The 19,006-nt window shown below is 54.6% G+C and overlaps 1 protein-coding gene across 1 annotated transcript in view; it reads left to right on the top strand.

The window, feature by feature from the left end:
• The window catches only part of CBFA2T3 (core-binding factor, runt domain, alpha subunit 2; translocated to, 3), a 129,242-nt gene that overhangs the window by 14,225 nt on the left and 96,011 nt on the right, over positions 1-19,006 (top strand). The gene's annotated exons all lie outside the window — the stretch shown is intronic.

Genomic DNA, 19,006 nt, shown 5'->3' with positions numbered 1-19,006 from the left:
AGTGGGTGGATGGATGAGTAGGTGGATGGATGAGTGGGTGGATGGATGAGTAGGTGGATGGATGAGTAGGTGGATGGATGAGTGGGTGGATGGATAGAGGGGTGGGTGAGTGGATACATGGATGGCAAGATAGAAAAGTAAAGAAGCAGGAAGGAAAGGTCAAGGTATATTTTTCAAAAGGTAAAAGCATAGTTCTTACACACACATACAGTAAGCATGTGTCAAAGGTGTGTTACTCCTCGACAAGGGAGACAGCCGGGCAGCCCAGGTGATTCAGAGGGGGACAAGGGACATTAAGGACCCTGTGAAGAAGGAAAGCCACACGAAACTCGATGAATGAGAATTAGTGAAGGGCAGTCTTTCTTCAGAACAAAAAGTAGCTTGTGATTTTTCAGTTTCCTGCACCCTAACCCTCACTGAAGCCTCATCAGCAGTAAATTAAAAGTCAAAAGAGGCCACTGGGCCCTTGGCAGCCTGGCTGACATCAGGAGGGCTGGAAGTCATTGTGCCTTTTTACACCTTTGGGTCTGTGGCTTCCAAACAGGAGGCAGGCGCGCGTGGGGCCTGCCCTGGGATTTCACTGGTGGGTCGAAGCTCTGTCATCAGGCTCAGGCTGGAGAGAGGCAATCCATGAAGTGGGGGAGAAGCAGGTGGGAGCAGCATACAGCTGACCCCAGGCCGTGTTTGCAGAACAGTCTGGAAGCTGAAGACCCACACATGGATTCCTTTAAGCCAACTGGCCCCGGTATGCGGATGGTCTTGTGTGCATGCCCCTTTAAAGACCCCCGTAGACCGCAGAGCTGTGCCACCTGCCACACAGGTGCGGGGCTGGGAGCCCAGAAAGCTCTCTGTCCTCTCCTCACTGCAGACAGAGCTCTACTGTTTCTCAGGATATGCTGCAAGCCAGCTGCAGGGTCCCCTGAGTCACCACGAGGAGACAGAGGCTCAGAGGGATGAGGGACCCACGCCCGCGTGGCCAGGCCAGGCCTCCTGCCTTAGGCGTGCACGGACCCGAGCCTCTGCATTCCAGGATCCTGCAGGACCCTGAGTCGCAGAACGCGGGTCTCCCTGGGCCACTGCGTGCCTGGCTCACGAAGTGTCAGCTGAGCAGGGAAATCCAGGCGTGATGCCGTTAAAATCTCTTCCTGAGGCACACTGCAGAGTGATGCCTCAGCTCCGAGGACATTACACTGAGTGAAAGAGCCAGGAGGCCGCATACGGTCTGGTCCCATTTCTAATTGTTTTAATTTATTTTTATTTTTTATTTTTTTGAGATAGAATCTCACTCTGTCGCCCAGGCTGGAGTGCAGTGGCACAATCTTGGCTCACTGCAAGTTCCACCTCCTGATTCACGCCATTCTCCTGCCTCAGCCTCCTGAGTAGCTGGGACCACAGGCACCCACCACCACACTCGGCTAATTTTTTGTATTTTTAGCAGAGATGGGGTTTCACCGTGTTAGCCAGGATGGTCTCAATCTCCTGACCTCATGATCCGCCCGCCTCGGCCTCCCAAAGTGCTGGGATTATAGGTTTGAGCCACCGCGCCCGGCTGGTCTGGTCCCATTTTATGAAATGTCCAGGATAACAAATCCATAGAGACAGAATGGATTTGGGGTCACTGTGGGGAGGGTGTGGAGAAGACAGTGACAGCTCCTGGGGCCAAGATTCACTGCAGGGGTGATGGCGTGTCTGGAGTTAGGCAGAGGCGCTGGTTGCAGAACATTGTCAGTGTACTAAATACAGCTGAATTGTGCACTTTAAAATGGCAAAAAATAGTAAATTTTATGCTCTGTTTATCACAAATTTTTTAAAGATCTTAACGTTCTTTTGGAAAAAAAAAAAAAGAATAAGCCTGCAGAAGATAAGCGCCCGCCCCTGGCCTTCCCCCACGGCCCCTGGACTTTGGTAGAAACTCCTTACAGCCTCTGTCCAAGCCCTACCTTCTCCCCCTCTGGCCCTGCACCTGTGTCTGCTTCTTCCGGATCCCCCTCCGGATTTGAAGAAGCACCTCCAGCATCCTGCCAGGCCCAGCTACACATCTGCCCGGGGCCCCGGCACTGACTCTGTCCCCCCAGCTCAGGTGCTGGGGATGTGGCTCTGGACCCAACCTCCGTTATCTCCCCTCTGCAAACCACAGAGCGGGGTGGCGTGCCCTGTGCCCTCCTGGAGGCCCTGTGAAAATCAAGCCAGTGAAAGTTCTCGGCCATGCAGGGTGGGGGTGCCCAGCTCCCTTCTGAGTGGACCTGGGTATTCCCGTTGGTGCTCAGAAGCTGTGCAGGGTCAGCCCCCACCCTCATCTCCGGGATTCGGGGACAGACTAGAAAGCAGCAGCAAGCTTTGCTTTCCGTGTTTTCACACAGGCAACATGTAACAACACCCATGTTAGTGGCTGTGCCGAGCACCACGAGGGCCACAGGAGGTGCTGGGTGGGAGGGCACTGGCTCCGGCTGCGTGGCTGTCTCCCCCCGAAACGTGGTCCAGGGAACTCGGCATCTGTGTTCAGTCCTCCCAAATGCACCCTTTGGAGATCCGGCCCCACCATGTGCCCTTGGGGTGCAGGGTGGCCTGGGCCCTGGGCTGCTTCTTCCGGACTCACGACAGGCATGGCTGATGAATCACAGTGCTTTTTCTGCTGCGCACAGAAGCAGCCTCAGTATCCCCCACAGGACAGTGACCCCAGCAGCCGCAGCAGACACAGTGGACACAGCAGCCTGGGAAGTGAATTCACCTTCGAGGCTGGGTCAGTGCGTCTCACATTATTTGTGGAAAATAAATATCCATTGGCAACTGATGCTTTTGTAAAAGTAAAAAAGTATGAGTATGCAGTGGAATTCTCTAGTACTGAGGGTCAGTTACTATGGAGTGAGGATGTGCAGTGCTGAGTGTCAGTCACTACGGAGTGGGAGTGTCCAGGCTGAGTGTCAGTCACTATGGAGGGGGAGTGTCCAGGCTGAGTGTCAGTCACTATGGAGGGGGAGTGTCCAGGCTCAGTTTACTATCCAGTGGAAATCTCTAGTGCCGTGTGTCAGTTCCTACAGAAGGTTCTGTCACTCCCCATGCATCTCCCGTCTGGGAACCATCTCTCACGGACTCTCGCAGCATTCACAGGCCCCCTTCTTTACACATCTGTTACAGCAGGTTTCAGAAAGCTCTAGAGACAACAGATCGGGACGAAAACAAGGGGAGGCCGGGGAATACAGAAGGCAGAGCCCCACCCACCACCTGCCCACAGCAAGGCCTCAGACAGGTCTCACAGTCTCTGGATTCTGTGACTTCAGCCGTGAATAGTGTTGCAGTCATAGTCAAATTTCAGATAAACAAATTCTTAAAGTACAAGCGTATCTTAAATATTGCCTGGGACATACACTGAAAATCAGTTACTGTTTATCTGACATTCACATTTAACCAGGCATCTAACCAGGCATTCTGGATTTGTCATCTCCAAAATCGGGCAGCCCTCCCTGTGCAGGATTTGATTCCTGTAGCCAGTAGGATTGTGTTCAGCTGCAAATCACAGGAAACCTAATGGGAGTGTAAACAAGGTGTGTTTCTACATCACCAAAGCCCAGAGGCAGGTGGCTCCGGCCACCGCAGTGACACTGTCTGGTACCCAGCATTTCTACTCTTTCAACTTCACTATCCTCTTGCTTATGGTTTCCTGGCTGCAAAGTGGCTGCCCCCGCTCCAGGCATCATGTCTGCATTCCAGGCAGGAAGGAGGAAGAAGGGGCAGAGGACAAAGACCAGGCCAGCCTCTTTTCATAAGGAAAATTGAGACTCTCATGGAGGCCTCACTCAGCTGACTTCTCTTTATGCTCCGTGACAAATGGATTCGTTCCAGTAGGTTCCAGTCCACAAATCAACAGTGCTCAAACGCGACACTGCTGAGGCCCTTCTCACACCAGGATTTTCAAGCTTCTCTCTTCACATCTTCTCTGCTATCTTCAAACAGCCTCTGCACCCATGACCCCGTCGACCTGGCACCTGGCCCCATGAGTTCAGCAGAGCAGGTGACACGGTCCCATTTCACCGATGCTGTCCACATTGAACTTAGAGCTTGAGGCAGACGAGTGCCCTGCCCTCCCAGCCCAGCAGGTGCAGGCCTGAATCATTCAGTATCACTCACGTCTCCTAGGCTGTCCTGGGAGGGCAGACAGACCTGGGAATCAAGGACCTTGTCTTATCTCTGCCTGTTTTCTACTGAAAATCATCGGAGGGAAATGGACTCATCTTCCTTGGAACCTTATTTATTTATTTATTTATTTTAATTTATTATTATTATTTTTTGGACAATTTGGCTCTGTCGCCCAGGCTGGAGTGCAGTGGTGCGGTCTTGGCTCACTGCAGCCTCCATCTCCCGTGTTCAAGTGATTCTCAGGCCTCAGCCTCCCGCCAAGTAGCTGGGATTACAGACGCCCGTCACCGCACCCGGCTAATTTTTGTATTTTTAGTAGAGATGGAGTTTCATCATGTTGGCCAGACTGGTCTCGATCTCCTGACCTTGGGTGATCTGCCCGCCTCGGCCTCCCAAAGTGCTGGGATTACAGGTTTAATGATCTGGTTAAACAATGAGCCACCTTTCCTCCAGTGATCCCAGACACCATCTCCGCCCTGCTCCCATTTTCTCTCCATCGCCTTTCCCAGCAGCTGGGAGGAAGGAGGAGGAAAAGGAGGGTTTTCCTGGGACCTTCCCTTTCCTGCACCTGGATTCCTTCTCAGGTAATCACAGTATCACATTTATTTCTAGAACATTCTCTACTGCGCATGGGTTTTACAGGTGGTATGACCCATGCCACCTCCTGCCTGTGCCAGCACCTCTGTCCAAGACCTGCAGGCTCTGTAAGCGCTGGGTGCTGCCCCAGTGCCCGGGCCTCCTCGCAGACCCTGAACACCTACATGCCTCCAGCCCCAGGTGTGCCCACAAGTTCTCTCCGTCCCTGGCTGTGCACAGGTGTTCTCTCTGCGTCTCCTGGGAGCCCATCGTCATCACCAGGACTACTTCAACTCTCTTCTGCAAGGAGGCCCCTCTGCTCCCCGACAGCGTCATGCCCTGTCCCCACCGCCCGTCCATGGCCGCAGCAGCTGCTCGTGTGACTGTCCGTGTAACGTGTATCAGACCAGGACACAGCGGGCCCAGGCCAGGCCTGAACCTCTGGCACATGCAGCGTGCCTGCCAGTAAGGGCGTCGGCACATGACTCAGCCCGTCAATCAACAGGGGCGTTGTCCGTCCAGCTGCTGGGACCTTGGCATCGCGAGGACGGGGCTTTCTCTCTGTTCCCCTCCGAATCCTGGCCCTGGGTTGGGGTGGCACAGCCCAGGCATGCAGCTCTCATCTGTTGGGTGAATGAGCAGCTGACGGGGCTGCCAGGGGTCGGGGCGCAGAGGAATCAGCCCTCTGGGAACTCAGGCCTGCTCCATGGAGGCAACGGGAAAAGGGAAGCCAAGGCGGTACAGGGTCCCACTCTGACCATCCCCCGAGGGAGCCAGGTCTGCAGCATGAGAGCTGCCTGCAGAGGACCCACAGCCTGCAGCGGGAAGGGCAGAGCCGGCGCAGACCTGGGCCATGAGCAAGTTCATCTCCTTCCAAAGGCCACACCCAGGCCCCCAGCCCCCGGCCCTGGGGGAGCGAGTTTGTCTCCCTCCAAGGGTAGTGCTGGGCTGCTGGGTGGTGACTGTGCTTCTCCACCTGCCCCCACCCAGGCCTCAGTCTCCCCATGTGAGAATGGGGAGGACGCCTCTCCACCAGCGGGCTGCTGCTCCAGACGACACGTGGGTGATGTCCGGGGACGTGGGGCACTCACGAGCTCTGCACCAGGACCTGGCATTACTCTGACGCCCCCGCCCCAGAACCTTCCTCCCCCGGCGCCCCGCCTGGCATTACTCTGACGCCCCCGCCCCAGAACCTTCCTCCCCCGTCGCCCCGCCTGGCATTACTCTGACGCCCCCGCCCCACATAAAACTTCTCCTTTCCTTCTTGGAGGAGTTCCCCATTCGAAGTGACCACATCAACCTCAACTTCTCCCCGGGAGCTTTGGGCTATTTTAGGCCCCTTCGCCCACAGCGTGCGTCCAGGGCCCTTTCCTCTCAGGATAGGCTTGTGCCGTCTGAGGCTCTGACAGCCTGACCAGGCTTCCTATGGCTTCGTGGGCATGCACGGCCTTGACACCCATCCCGCTAGTGCCCGGTGCGCCGACAAAGTTCCGTGGCCTCTCTGTGAGCGAGGGAGTGTGAGCGGCTCACAGGAGCTTTGGTTCCAGGTCTACTGTGACTTTCAAGCAGCCTTGTTGAGGTTTAACCCACACATCTTACCACTCACCCATCTCAAGTACACGAGTCAGTGGCATTTAACAGAGTCACAGGGGTGTGCAACCATCACTGCTAACAAGTTTTAGAGCATTTTCCCCCAAAAGAAATCCCATGCCCGTGGGCAGTCAGGCCCGTTCCCTCCCTCAGCCCTGCCCACCACTCATCTGCTTCCTGCATCTGTGTATTTGTCTTTTCCGGTGTTGTGTGTAAGTGGGATCCTGTGTCCAGCTCGTCCACTCGCCCGTGTTTTCTGGGTCCATCCCGCTGGAGGGTGTGTCGGACCTGCCTTTCTTCTTATGTCTGAATAATATTCCACTGTGTGCATCTGCTTTTGAGTTTATCTGTGCTCGGCTGACAGTCTGTTGAGAACCTTGTCTCGCCACAGCTGTGTGTCTCAGGTGAGCCACCGACCCTCTCTGGGCCTGCTAGATGTACAGTGAGGACAGGTGTGGAGGTCAGCAGGGTGACGTGCCTGGGGGTGGAGGGACTGGCTGTCACCTCCGTTTCACCCTCCCCGGGCTGAGGGGTGCCGTGGTCTCTGAGCAAGCTCCGACCCCATTTGTGCTATGTGAGCAGCACTGTTGTCCCAGGTCAGGTGGGAGCCCCCCAGAGAGAGCTCTGCCATGTCTGCTGCTAGCCCTGAAAGGCAGTGGCATCCGTCCTGGGCGCCCTGGCGTGGGGTGTGGGTATCCTGAGGGCAGGGAAAGGCAGCACTTCTGACCGGGAACCTCTGGGGCCATCAGCTGGCTGTCCAGACTGTGAAGTTAGAGCCACCTGGAGCATTTGGTGAGAGGGAAGATTCCGGAGAGTGGGTCGATGGGGGAGGAGCGAGCAACCAGTCCCGCGCGACGGTGATTCTGCTGGGCAGCTGCCCGTGGGCACAGCCTCTGGAGCCTGAAGCCCAAGGGCAGTTTTGTTCCGGGAGAGAGCGGGACGAAGACATAGAGGGCCCCGACTTCAGGCTGCCGCAGTCTCCGGGTGAGCCACTCCGTCTGTGGTTCAGCCTCTGCATTTAAGGGGCCCTGGCAAAGTACGGTGTGGACAAGAGGGTGCCGGGCAGCCCAGAACCCCGGGGGCCGGGCTCGATGCAGCTGCTGCAGGCCCTCGTGACGCTACCTAGAGCAGGCATGGAGGGAGGGCAGGGAGCACGCAGTCCAGTTCAAAGCTCAGTCAGGGAGGCAGCCGAGGAGCAGACGCCAGTCCCCCCGCCGTCCCCCCACCGGCCGCGCCTGGAACGCCTCTTTCTCCCGGGGCACCACCAGCAGGTCCTCCGGGAACAGACACCAGGCCAGGTGGGGCAGCTGCAGGTTGGGGTGATGGAGACAGAGCCTGTGGGTCCCAGCCTCGCCTCCCTCTGCCATGGGATTGTGTGACTCCAGACATGCCTTCCGGGCCTCCATGTCCCCTGCTGGGAAGCCCCGACCCGTGGAACTGAAATGGGCCATGCCTATGAGGCCTGTAGAAGCTCTGCATTCCTCCACCCTCCACCCTCCGGGAGCTGCTGGGCTCTGAGTCTGGGGGAGCAGGGTCGTCCTGGGCTCAGTCAAAGAGCAGAGAACCCTGAGAGCCCCAGGGACAAGCAGGTGGACACGCTGTGTCCCGGGACCCGGTGGGTGGGTGAAGGTCTCCCGCCCACCCTGGGACAGGCCGTGAGCTCTGTGTGCATGGGATTCTCCCGTGAAGCGGGTCTTCGCCCTCTGTCACACGTGTGGTAAACAGGGCTCCAACCCAGGTTTCCTGGCCATTCTGTCTGGAAGCTCTACACGGCCTCTGGGGCTGGGGCCAGGCAGCCGCCCTCCAGGGCTCTCCTGGCAGACAGCTAACTCCAGGGTCTCCTTCCCAAAGCCTCAGGGAGCAGGAACTCAGTAGGCCTGGGGGTTGGGAGCCCTGGGTGGGGCCAGGATCCTTGGCTGAGGTCAGGAGCCTTGGGAGGGGTCAGGAGCCTTGGGCAGGGCTGTCGGGGCAGGGGGCTGTCAGAGTAGATGGGTGGCCGGCCTATCATGGTGGACAGGGTGCCTTTGTGGTCAGGGGACTTTCCATAGCTGCTGGGGTACCATCGTGGTGGCTGGGGGCGCCCACTGTGGCCGGGGGCTATCTTGGTCAGTGGTGGGATTTGAGGTCTTCAGAGGAGGAATGGGAGCTCCTGGGCAGTTCTCTGACTGGCAGCTGTAGAGGGGCCATGACCACACCCAGGCATGGCCACGGTACATTCACACCTGAGTCTAGAAGCACCAGGACTCCAGAGGAAAGGGCCTCCGGCTCAGTGGCCATTGTCCTGACATGGTGTCAGCTGTTAGAGGCCGCCTGCCCTCAATTGCCCAGGGCAGGAGCAGAGCCCACATGCTCTGTGGACATCTCTGTCCCTCACAACACAGGTGACAAGGCCCACGGCAGCCCCAAGGTCATCTTAAGTGGAGCCACCTCCCTTAAGGGAAACCCAGAAAACACATATGATGAAGATTCAGGGGATGTAGTCACAGCAAAATAAACCCAAATGTGTATTTCCCCGGGAGTAAACTGTGCCTTCAAAAGACAGGCATAAGGGTCTCAGGGTGCCGAATACAGCAAAAGGCGCTTTGGCATCCAAGCCACACACAGCCTGGGAGCAGACACCTCGCCTTGCCATCGTCCCGGCCACCCCTGCTGGCGCTATCCCGAGCCGGAAGCCCCCATGCCCCGTACATTCCGATCCTCCCAGATCCCTGATACCTGCTGTTCAACCCCAATCTCCCAGACTCAGGGTCCCGAGAGTGGGCGGGAGCTGTGGGGACCTTTTGGATGGCTTCGCCGGGAGCTGTGGGGACTATTTTGAGGACTCTGCCAGCCTCTGGCCACAGCGTTTCTAGGACAGGGCCCCGGGTGGACGTGGGGAGCCTGGCTGGCTCCTTCCCTCTTCCATCAACCCTGACCACTCACCACTGGCTGTCAGCCCCGCAGGGCCTGTGAGAAAGGGATGCAAAGGCAGAAATAAGAGTCACTTGGCCTTTCCACCGGGAGCAGGTCTGGCTGAGTGTGACAAGCCCAGCCGAGGGACAGAGGCGATGGCTCCGCCCAGGCACGGCGCTCCTTGTTCCTCCTCCTCTGTCATTGCTGGGGACAGCGAGACTGGGGGCCGATCTATTGGGCAGATGGAGACCAGGTTGCGTTTTTTCTCGTGGGTGAGGATGGTCACTCATTAGATCATCTGCTCATTCAGCAGCAAACCCGATGACACCGCTCGACACAGGCCCTGTGTAGAGGTCCTGGACATTCCGTCCCCAGGGTGCCGGGGGCAGGGACAGGAAGCCTCGGGCTGTGGCTCCAGGGGGTCCGCCAAATACTTGTTCAAGGAGAACACAGAGACCTGTGAACAATTGTGATGGGGCTATCCTGGGGGGACGGGAGGCGTCTGTCCCGGACTCAGGAAGGGCAGATCAGGGAATTCCTGCCTCCCAGCAGGAATGGCCACTCAGCGGGACCTGAGGCTGAGAGGAGTCTGTGGGCAGAAGGTTCTGGGCAGATGGGTGGCGTGTGCCTGTGAGGCCGGAGCTCAGAGAGGCAGTGGGGCTGAGCAGCAGCATCCCATGCGCGGGAGCTGAGACTCTCTCTCGGGCAGGGAGTGGCACAGCCGGATTTGTCTTGCTGAAAGCCGTCTCAGTGCCCCGCGGGAAAAGGATTGGAGGGAGGCAGCTCCCTCACCCCGTGGCCTGGCAGAGCCTCCCTGGGTGCCCTCGATCCAGTGATGATAGACGGCTTTGTCAGTGCCCGGGATGCGTGCGGTTTGGAGACCGTCCACCCTGGGGCCTGGCCAGGTCTCTGGCTGATAAAAATGAGTCGCTCTGCCTTTGCACAGCAGCAGGCCTGTTCCCATCACTCGGGCTCTCAGCACTCAGGTGCCCAGAGAAGCTTCCGGCTTAGATCTCACAGCCTCCTGGGGCTGCTGGGGCTGGGGAGACCCAAACCCACCTCTGCCAAGGGTCTGTGCCAGAATGCTGCAGCCGCAAGTGACAGAAACCCAGCTCGAAGGCATCAGGGAGACCTGGGACTGTGCTGGCTCAAGCACCCAACTACAGGAAGGGCAGGGGCACCGGCTTCAGGCCCCACAGACCCAACTATTAGCACGCCCTTGGCCGCTCTGCCCACCCTCTCTTCCCAGAGGCCGTCCAGGCCACTCTGGGCTTGCCTCCCACGCAGACCAAAGAAGTTCTTCCTCTCCTGTTCCAGTTCAAAAACTCCCAGGGAAGGATTGTGACTGGCCACGTGTGGTCACCTGCCCTCCTCCTGGACCAATCGCTGGGGCCGCGGCTGCCTGTGTGACTGTCCTCTGAGCTCTGAGCCCTGTGCCCACCCTGGGGCCATGGCAGCAGGTCTGACCCGAGCTGGGGCTGAGAAGCCACAGACCCAAGGGGAGGGAATGGCAACAAACCCAGCAGCCGCGTCGATTTTGTACTGCAGGTGCAATTTTAAAACTGATTTTTTAATTCAAAAAAGCAAAGATAAAACAAAAATACCTACAGGAAAATTCAAAAATATAGGTAACAGAAAAGAAGGTGAAAATAAAATAAGATGCAGATAATGATACCTCTTGAAGAATTGTGTGATGAGGAAATGAGAACATGCAGTAACTCAACAAACAAAGGGAGGGATGGAGACCCGGAAGACAGGTGCTAACACTCCTGACCCTCTGTGCCGGTGCCGGTCCAGGCGAGGAGTGAACAGACCAATGTAGTTCCTGCCCTGGAGAATAGGGGAATGCAGAACAAGCGCAGACAGATCCAGAAAAAGAGACGGGAAGAGAGACAGGAGAGGAGGAGAGGGGGCCAGGCATGAGGAAGAGAAGCAGGGAAGCCGTGTGACTTCAAGAGTGGCGGGGGCTATCGTTCCTTTGTTTTCTTTTTATTTTTTTAGACAGAGTCTCGCTCTGTCACCCAGGCTAGAGTGCAGTAGTGCAATCTCGGCTCACTGCAACCTCTGCCTCCCGGGTTCAAGCGATTCTCCTGCCTCAGCCTCCAGAGTAGCTGGGATTACAGGCATGCGCCACCACGCCCGGCTAATTTTTGTATTTTAGTAGAGATGGGGTTTCGCCATGTTGGCCAGGCTGGCCTTGAACTCCTGACCTTAAGTGATCTGCCTGCCTCAGCCTCCCAAAGTGCTAGGATTACAGACGTGAGTCACCGTGCCTGGCACCTTTTGTTTTCTTCTTGTGGGATTTGCCTACTCATGAACTTTGTTGAGCGTTATTTTGAGTGCTTGTACTGTTCTTCTCTCTAGCAATGTTTGTGTGCTGGGGCCACTGTCGTTTGTCCCCACACCCACTCCCAGCCCATCTTTTTTTTTTTTTTTTTTTTTTTTTTGAAGAGGGTCTCACTCTGTCACCCAGGCTGAAGTGCAGTGACATAATCTCGGCTCACTGCAACCTCTGCCTCCCGGGTTCAAGCGATTCTCCTGCCTCAGCCTCCCGAGTAGCTGGGACTACAGGCGCCCGCCACCTCGCCCGGCTAGTTTTTTGTATTTTTTAGTAGAGACGGGGTTTCACCGTATTAGCCAGGATGGTCTCGATCTCCTGACCTCGTGATCCACCCGTCTCGGCCTCCCAAAGTGCTGGGATTACAGGCTTGAGCCACCGCGCCCAGCCGGCTGCCTTAATTTTAAACTAGTATTATACAAATGCTCGTTTCTTTCTCTTAATCCTTTCACTGTTTTAGTTTTTCACATTTTATTCTTTAACCCAAGTGGAGTTTATTTTTGCAAGTAAAGTAAGGAGTATATAATGTATTTTTCCCACATGGGGCAGTTGTCCTGACCCCATTTATTGGGGAGTTCGTGCTTCTCCAGGGATTTTAAACACCACCTCAATCCCATTCAATTCCCTTTTACACACGTGCACTGGCTGGTTTTCCCACGGGACGCTTCCGATTTCCAGCTGTTTGTGCCTGGCCTGGTTCTCGTGTGAAGTTCAACAAAGACAAGAGAGAACTCTGAACTTGTCTTTGGGCCACATTGCAAATGCCTAGGACAGCCAGCACTTAGCCCCATTTTACAGGAAAAACTGAGGTTTGGCAAAGTGTCCGTAACTTACCTTCCATTGGATATGGAGAGTGAAGGAAAAAGGAAATGAGTAAGTAAATGAAGCCACTTCACAATTAGGAAAGCTCATTCTGCAAAAGCAGCGATGCCGATGTTAGCCAGGGGCGAGAGCCAAGAGGCACTCTCTGAGGCAAGGAACCTTCCTGGCCGGAGCCCGGACTCCCTCAGCTTTAGGATTCTTCCCTGCCTCCCGGGAGGGTCTCCTTGACCTCGTGGGCAACGTAAAGCCGGGTTATCCGGTGCCCACACCACATGGCCAAGGCTGATGGCCAAGGCAGAATCTGCTTGGGCCAGTGTAGGTCCTTTTCCAGCTACCCCTGCACAGTCACCCTCTCCCAGTTCCCCAAGAAAGACCACCATCTCCCTGCCTGGGGCCAGCCTGGTGCCCCCAGCTCCCCACTCGCCCTGAACGTGTCTCTGCTGCAACCTGCTGGTTTCTGGTCTTTTCATGAAACAGAATTGAGGGGGGACAGAACCGATTTGTCAGCTGACAGTTATTCAAAACGACTTTGACCACTCCCCACGTGGCTTGTGGCATCTGACTCTCAGAAGGAGGTCACCGTGAGATTGTTGGACACAGCTCCCGCTCCAATCGAGTTATTTATGGGACTGAAGCTTCTCTGGCTTTCACATTAAACACCCACCACGGGAATGGAATTAATGTCAAACCCTGCCTTTCTCTGGCACTATTATTCATGCACGAACACACAAACTGCTACCAAAAAGTGCCCCTCCCTCCTTTTAGGAACTACCTTCCAACAAAAATTTACTTTCCATCTTTATTTTTATTTTCGAGACAGGGTCTCGCTCCATCACCCAGGCTGGAGTGCAGTAGCGTGATCACAGCTCCCTGCAGCCTCAACCTCTTGGGCTCAAGCAATCCCCCGCCTCAGCCTCCTGAGTAGCTGGGACTACAGGTGCACGCACCACCACACCTGGCTTTTTAATTATTTGTAGAGAGGAGGTCTTGCTATGTTGCCCAGGCTAGTCTTGAACTCCTGGGCTCAAGCGATCCTACTTCCTTGGCCTCCCAAAACACTGGGATTACAGGTGTGAGCCACCAAGCCCAGCCTACTTTGCATCCTTATTAGTTCTCAAAATGTATAATACATTCACATTGTTTGTATCGGTTATATACTACCAATAATTATCATGATAATCCAGCCCAGGAAATACATGTTAATGCAGGAAAATGCTTAAATCTTGACATTCCAATTATGTACATAGTTTTGTACGACAGGGGAATCAGAAGACTTTCAAACATGAAAATATATTACGATAAAAGTCGGCTGGGTGGAATGGAGGGAGGCATTAAGGGAGAGAGTGGTGGTGTAGAGATTCGGACGCTGAAGAGGAGTCGATTTATGTCTGTCTTTTAAACGGCTCATGAAATGTTATTGATACCCTCATTTTTGTCTGCTGAATTTTTTAAGTTAATAGATTTTATTTTTTAGCGTGGTTCTGGGTTTATAGGACAACTGGGCAGAAAGCACCCAGTTCTCATTACTCTTTCGGGCTCGTTCCCTGGGGGGCCCGGGGGAGGGTCCCTGCATTGCACCTGGCACTGGTGTGATACCTTTGTTACAACCGATGAACCAACACTGACAAATCCAGAGTTTACACTGGGCTTCTCTCTTGGTGTTACATTCTGTGTGTCTAGACAGCATATGACTTGTGTCTACCATTAGAGTGTCATACAGAATAGTGTCACTGCCCTAAAAATCCTCCGTGCAGTCTGGGCAACACAGCAAAACCCTGTCTCTACACAAAAATAAATAAAATTAGCTGGGACTGAGATGGGAGGATCGCCTGAGCCTGGGAGGTCGAAGGATGCAGTGAGCTGTGATCACACTACTGCACTCCAGCCTGGGAGACAGAGTGAAACCCTGTCTAAAAACAAACAAATAAACAAACAAAAACTCAGCTGGACGCATTGGCTCATGTCTGTAATCCCAGCACTTCGGGAGGCTCAGGTGGGCTGATCATGAGGTCAGGAGTTCGAGACCAACCTGGCCAACTCGGTGAAACCCCATCTCTACTAAAAATACAAAAATTAGCCTGGCGTGGTGGTGGGTGCCTGTAATCCCAGCTACTTGGGAGGCTGAGGCAGGAGAATCACTTGAACCCAGGAGGCAGAGGTTGCAGTGAGCCGAGATCACGCCATTGCACTCCAGCCTGGGCGACAAGAGCAAGACTCCATCTCAAAAAACAAACAAACCTCTGTGCTTTCCCTACTCAACCTTCCCTATTCTATAACCGCCTGAAAACCACTGATCTTTTTACTATTTCCATCATTTTACATTTTCCTGAGTGCTGGTGAGTTGGAATCACATAGTACGTAGCCTTTTCGGACTGACTTCGCACTTTTTTTTTCTTTTTGAGATGGAGTCTTGCTCTGTCGCCCAGGATGGAGTACAGTGGCGCTATCTCGGCTCACTGCTGCTGCAACCTCTGCCTCCTGGGTTCAAGCGATTCTCTTGTCTCAGCCTCCCAAGTAGCTGGGATTACAGGTGCTGCCACCATGCCCAGCTAAGTTTTGTATTTGTAGTAGAGATGGGGTTTTGCCATGTTGGCCAGGCTAGTCTTGAACTCCTGACCTCAGGTGATTCACCCCTGAACTCCTGACCTCAGGTGATTCACCTCCCTCGGCCTCCCAGAGTGCTGGGATTACAGGTGTGAGCCACCACACCCGGTCATCAGTGTTCACTTTCCATGGCTTGACAGCTCACTACTTTTTGTCATGGATAATATTCTATTGTCTGCATATGCCACAGTATTTTATCTATTCACCTATTGAAGGCTGTCTCAGTGGCTTCTAAGTTTTGGCAAATACGAATGAAACTTCTATAAACACTGATGTGTAGGATTTTGTGGGGACATAAGTTTTTAACTCATTTGGGTAAATACCAAGAAACGCGAATGCTGGGTCGCATGGTAAGAGTATGTAGTTTCATAAGAAACGGTCAAACTGTCTTCTAAAGGGCTGTACCATTGTGCATTCCCGTCGGCAATGAATGACAGCTCCCGTTGCTCCACATCCTCATCCTCACCGGCATCTGGGGTTGTCGGTGTGTTGAGTTTTAGTTATCCTAACAGGCGTGTCGTGGCCTCTTGTGGCTTTGCTGACACACTCCCTAGTGGCAAGGCCGCTGGGCATCATTTCATATGCTTATTTGCCAGATCTTCTTCTCTGATGTCTATTCAGATCTTTTGCTCATTTTTAATTGTTTTCTTATGGTTGGTTTTAAGAGTTCTTTGTATATTTTAGATAATGGTCATTTATCAGATATGTGTTGCCCAAATATTTTCTCCCAGTCTCTGGCTTGTCTTTCCATTCTCTTCATAGCGTCTTTTGCCGACGTATTAAATTTTAATGAAATCCAACTTATCAAATTTGTATTTTATACATCATACTTTTGGTGTTATATTTAAAAGCTCACTGTTTTAGGTAGGGAGCTGAGAGAAAATGCAGGTGTTTAAGAAAGTTTATTCAGACATTTTTGATGAACAACAGTGGCTATCAAATTGCTATGGTATCTAGAATCCATTAGCCACCCACTGATTTTAAAATATCTATACCTATAGCACATCAGACTTTCTATTCTTGGCAGCTATCTAAACTTTTGTTGCAGATTTTTAGTTATAACAGAAAATGTCTGAGGGAGTCTACAGTGCTCAGAACTGTTTTCTGAAGGTCAGCAACGGTGATGGCCTGGCCTCCCCCTGGACCATGCTGGCCTGGCAGGACCCCAGCTCTGCCAAAGAACAGCCTGTGACCTGTGATTACCCAAGCTTTCTGGGTCCCGGTGTTCTCCTCTGGCAAACAAGGCTGGTGGCAGGACCTACCTCCCAGGGCCACGGAGGGTACATGAGAGGGCCTAGCGCCTGCCCCTTGGCCAGGGCCCCTCAGACAGCGAGTCTTACCTGGTGTCAGAAGGGGCCGTGACTGCGGCGAAGTGACATACCGCAGGGACGCCTGTGGCGAGTGTTTATAAACTGCGTCTTTATCCAAGTCTTGAGCTGGGCACTGTCGAGCGGTTGAGAGGGACATCAGATGTGGGTGCTGCCCTTTGGGGAGGGGGATCAGGATGGCCAGAAGTGCAGTTGGCAGGACAGAAGGTTGGGGTTTTTTTCTGAGGGCAGCAGGGTGGGGCCTCAGAGGCGCACCCAGCACAGGTCAGCAAAGCTGGGGCTGCCCCGCTGTGCGCCACGGGCCCTAGAGCCAGGCATGGTCTTCCCGGAGTTTCCATGGGTGTGTGATTGGGGTACTAGATGGTGGTGGGGAGTCAACTTTACTCGGAAAGGCTGCCATGCCATGAGGAGGGGAAGCGGTTTCTTTTTTTTTTTTTTTTTGAGACAGTCTCACTCTGCCGCCCAGGCTGGAGTGCAGTGGCCGGATCTCAGCTCACTGCAAGCTCCGCCTTCTGGGTTTACGCCATTCTCCTGCTTCAGCCTCCCGAGTAGCTGGGACTACAGGTACCCGCCCCGTCGCCCAGCTAGTTTTTTATATATATATTTTTTAGTAGAGATGGGGTTTCACCGTGTTAGCCAGGATGGTCTCGATCTCCTGACCTCGTGATCCGCCCGTCTGGGCCTCCCAAAGTGCTGGGATTATAGGCTTGAGCCACTGCGCCTGGCTGAAGCGGTTTCTTTTAAGTGAAGTGAGCTCTTGCCTCTATAGACAGTGACAGACTGGGGCTCCCTGGGAGCACCCTCGAGTTCCCTCCTCCAGTGCTCTGCCTCCTCCCGAACCCTGAGTGTGGCCCTCTGAGGTCCTGTTCACCCGTGGTCTACCTCCCGCACAGGTGACGCTGGCCTTGTCGGACAGACTGCAGACATCTTTCACACAGGGCTGGGAGTCTCCTCCTTCAATGTCCCCTCGAAATGCCCAGGAGCTGTGACTTGGCCGCATCCAGGGCAAGAAACCAGTCCTGGGATAAGGCAGCAGGAGGTCCGTGTGGCTGAGAGGCTCAGCCTCTCCACCTGTAAAATGGGTGTTCCGGAAGCATCCGTGCAGCACAGGGGGAAATGCAGAGACGGTGCCCAGCTCTGTGCCGGCTACTGCCAAGACCATCTGACCACCCTGTGACCGCTGGGCTAGGCATTGGGCAGGCCCACTCACAGCACAGAAGGAAGCCCTCCTGCCTGCGACATCCCTCTCTTCTCTGCCACGCCACCGCGGCTCTCCTGAGTGGGGAGCAGGGGCTGTGGTGGGGCGGGAGCAGCGCCTGGGTTGTGGTGTCTGATGGCTGCAGTGGTATCTTCGGTGCCTTCAGGTCTGTCACTCCTCAAATGGTTGTGAGCACCCTGTGTAAGTCAGAGACACCTCAACTGGTCACTTAACACCCAAAGCCTGCAATCCAGAGAACTGAGACCACAGATGTGCTGCTGGTGCTGGGTGAGGGTTTCCGGCCCAGGTCCAGGCCGGCTTCTGCTCCCAGGCCCTGTGGGAAGCTAGAGTTGCCGCAGGCATTGTTGAGCTCCCAGCCCCACTGACTTCTGGGTGGTTCGCTGCTGAATTCTCCCACCTGCCCCCACTGCCACGTTTATGTTGCTTTGTAACATCTCTGAAACCTGGGGGCGTTTTAGGATTAGTACCGGCAGCATGTTTTCCTTTCTTAGTGGCACATAAAATAATGGTGCATCTTAAAATCCACTGTGCCTCAGAGTCCATGAAGCTAGGGAGCCAGGATGGATAAATTTCTAGCATAAAATCAGTAACCTCAGGCAACACACCCAATGCATGAGGACTTACACTGTTCTGTGGGGTGGGCTCAGGACCTCGCCGCCCTCCACAAGGGCTGGGCTGAGCCACATGGGCAAGCACCATGTTAGAGCACAGTCTGAAAAGCAGGAGAATGTCGGTGCCTGGCGTTTGTGTCACAATTTTCGCGGAGTCTGGCGGGCTTTAGACAGCACTCCCCACAGTGAGGAGCTGGAGGAACTGGCTGGGCCACACTGTGGTTAGTGACCCAGCTGACCAGACCACTACCCAAGGGCTGCAGGAGGCAGGGGTGCTGTCCTCCCCTTCACAGAGGCCCCGTTCTGGGTTTCTGTCTCCTTCCTCTGCCAGCTCAGGTGGGTAGAGCCAAGTCCACGAGAGGCACGAGGGGTGGGGGAAAAAGGCCCGCGGCACAAAGCTGGAATGGGCCATGTTTCGCAGGTTGCTGTATTTTTATACCAGGGGATTGGGGACTTCGGACCTTCACGTGCAAAATTTATGCGAAATGAGAGGCAAACCAAGGCCCTGCTGCTCTGAAGTTCTGGCTTCTTCTGTCTCCTAATGGTGACCTCTGGGCCCCACCCCCCGCTTGTATCTAAGAAATAAGAGCACGTGTGAGTTGGGGCAGGAAAAACAGGGAAAAGGCGCCAATTTTAGTAAAATGTACTAAGCAGGCAAATGCACCAGATACACGCCACAAAGTACTTTAGGGAAAGGCAAAGTGGTCGGACGAGGGGGCCCGCCGGCAAAGTGCGGAGAGGCCAGGGCAGCGGCTCGGGCCGTTTCTGCAGGTGGACATGAAACGCACAATATGCAAATGAATGCAAAGCGTATGCAAATGACCTGGCCCCGGGGCTAGCGGGGGGCGAGGGCTTCACAGCGGACCCGCCCGGGAGGCTGAGCGGGGGGAGC

This window comes from Mandrillus leucophaeus, unplaced genomic scaffold, assembly GCF_000951045.1.
Source record: "Mandrillus leucophaeus isolate KB7577 unplaced genomic scaffold, Mleu.le_1.0 Scaffold10, whole genome shotgun sequence".
NCBI lineage: Eukaryota > Metazoa > Chordata > Mammalia > Primates > Cercopithecidae > Mandrillus > Mandrillus leucophaeus.
The sequence above is the reverse complement of the archived record's forward strand: the minus strand, read 5'-3'. Positions and strand labels throughout refer to the sequence as shown.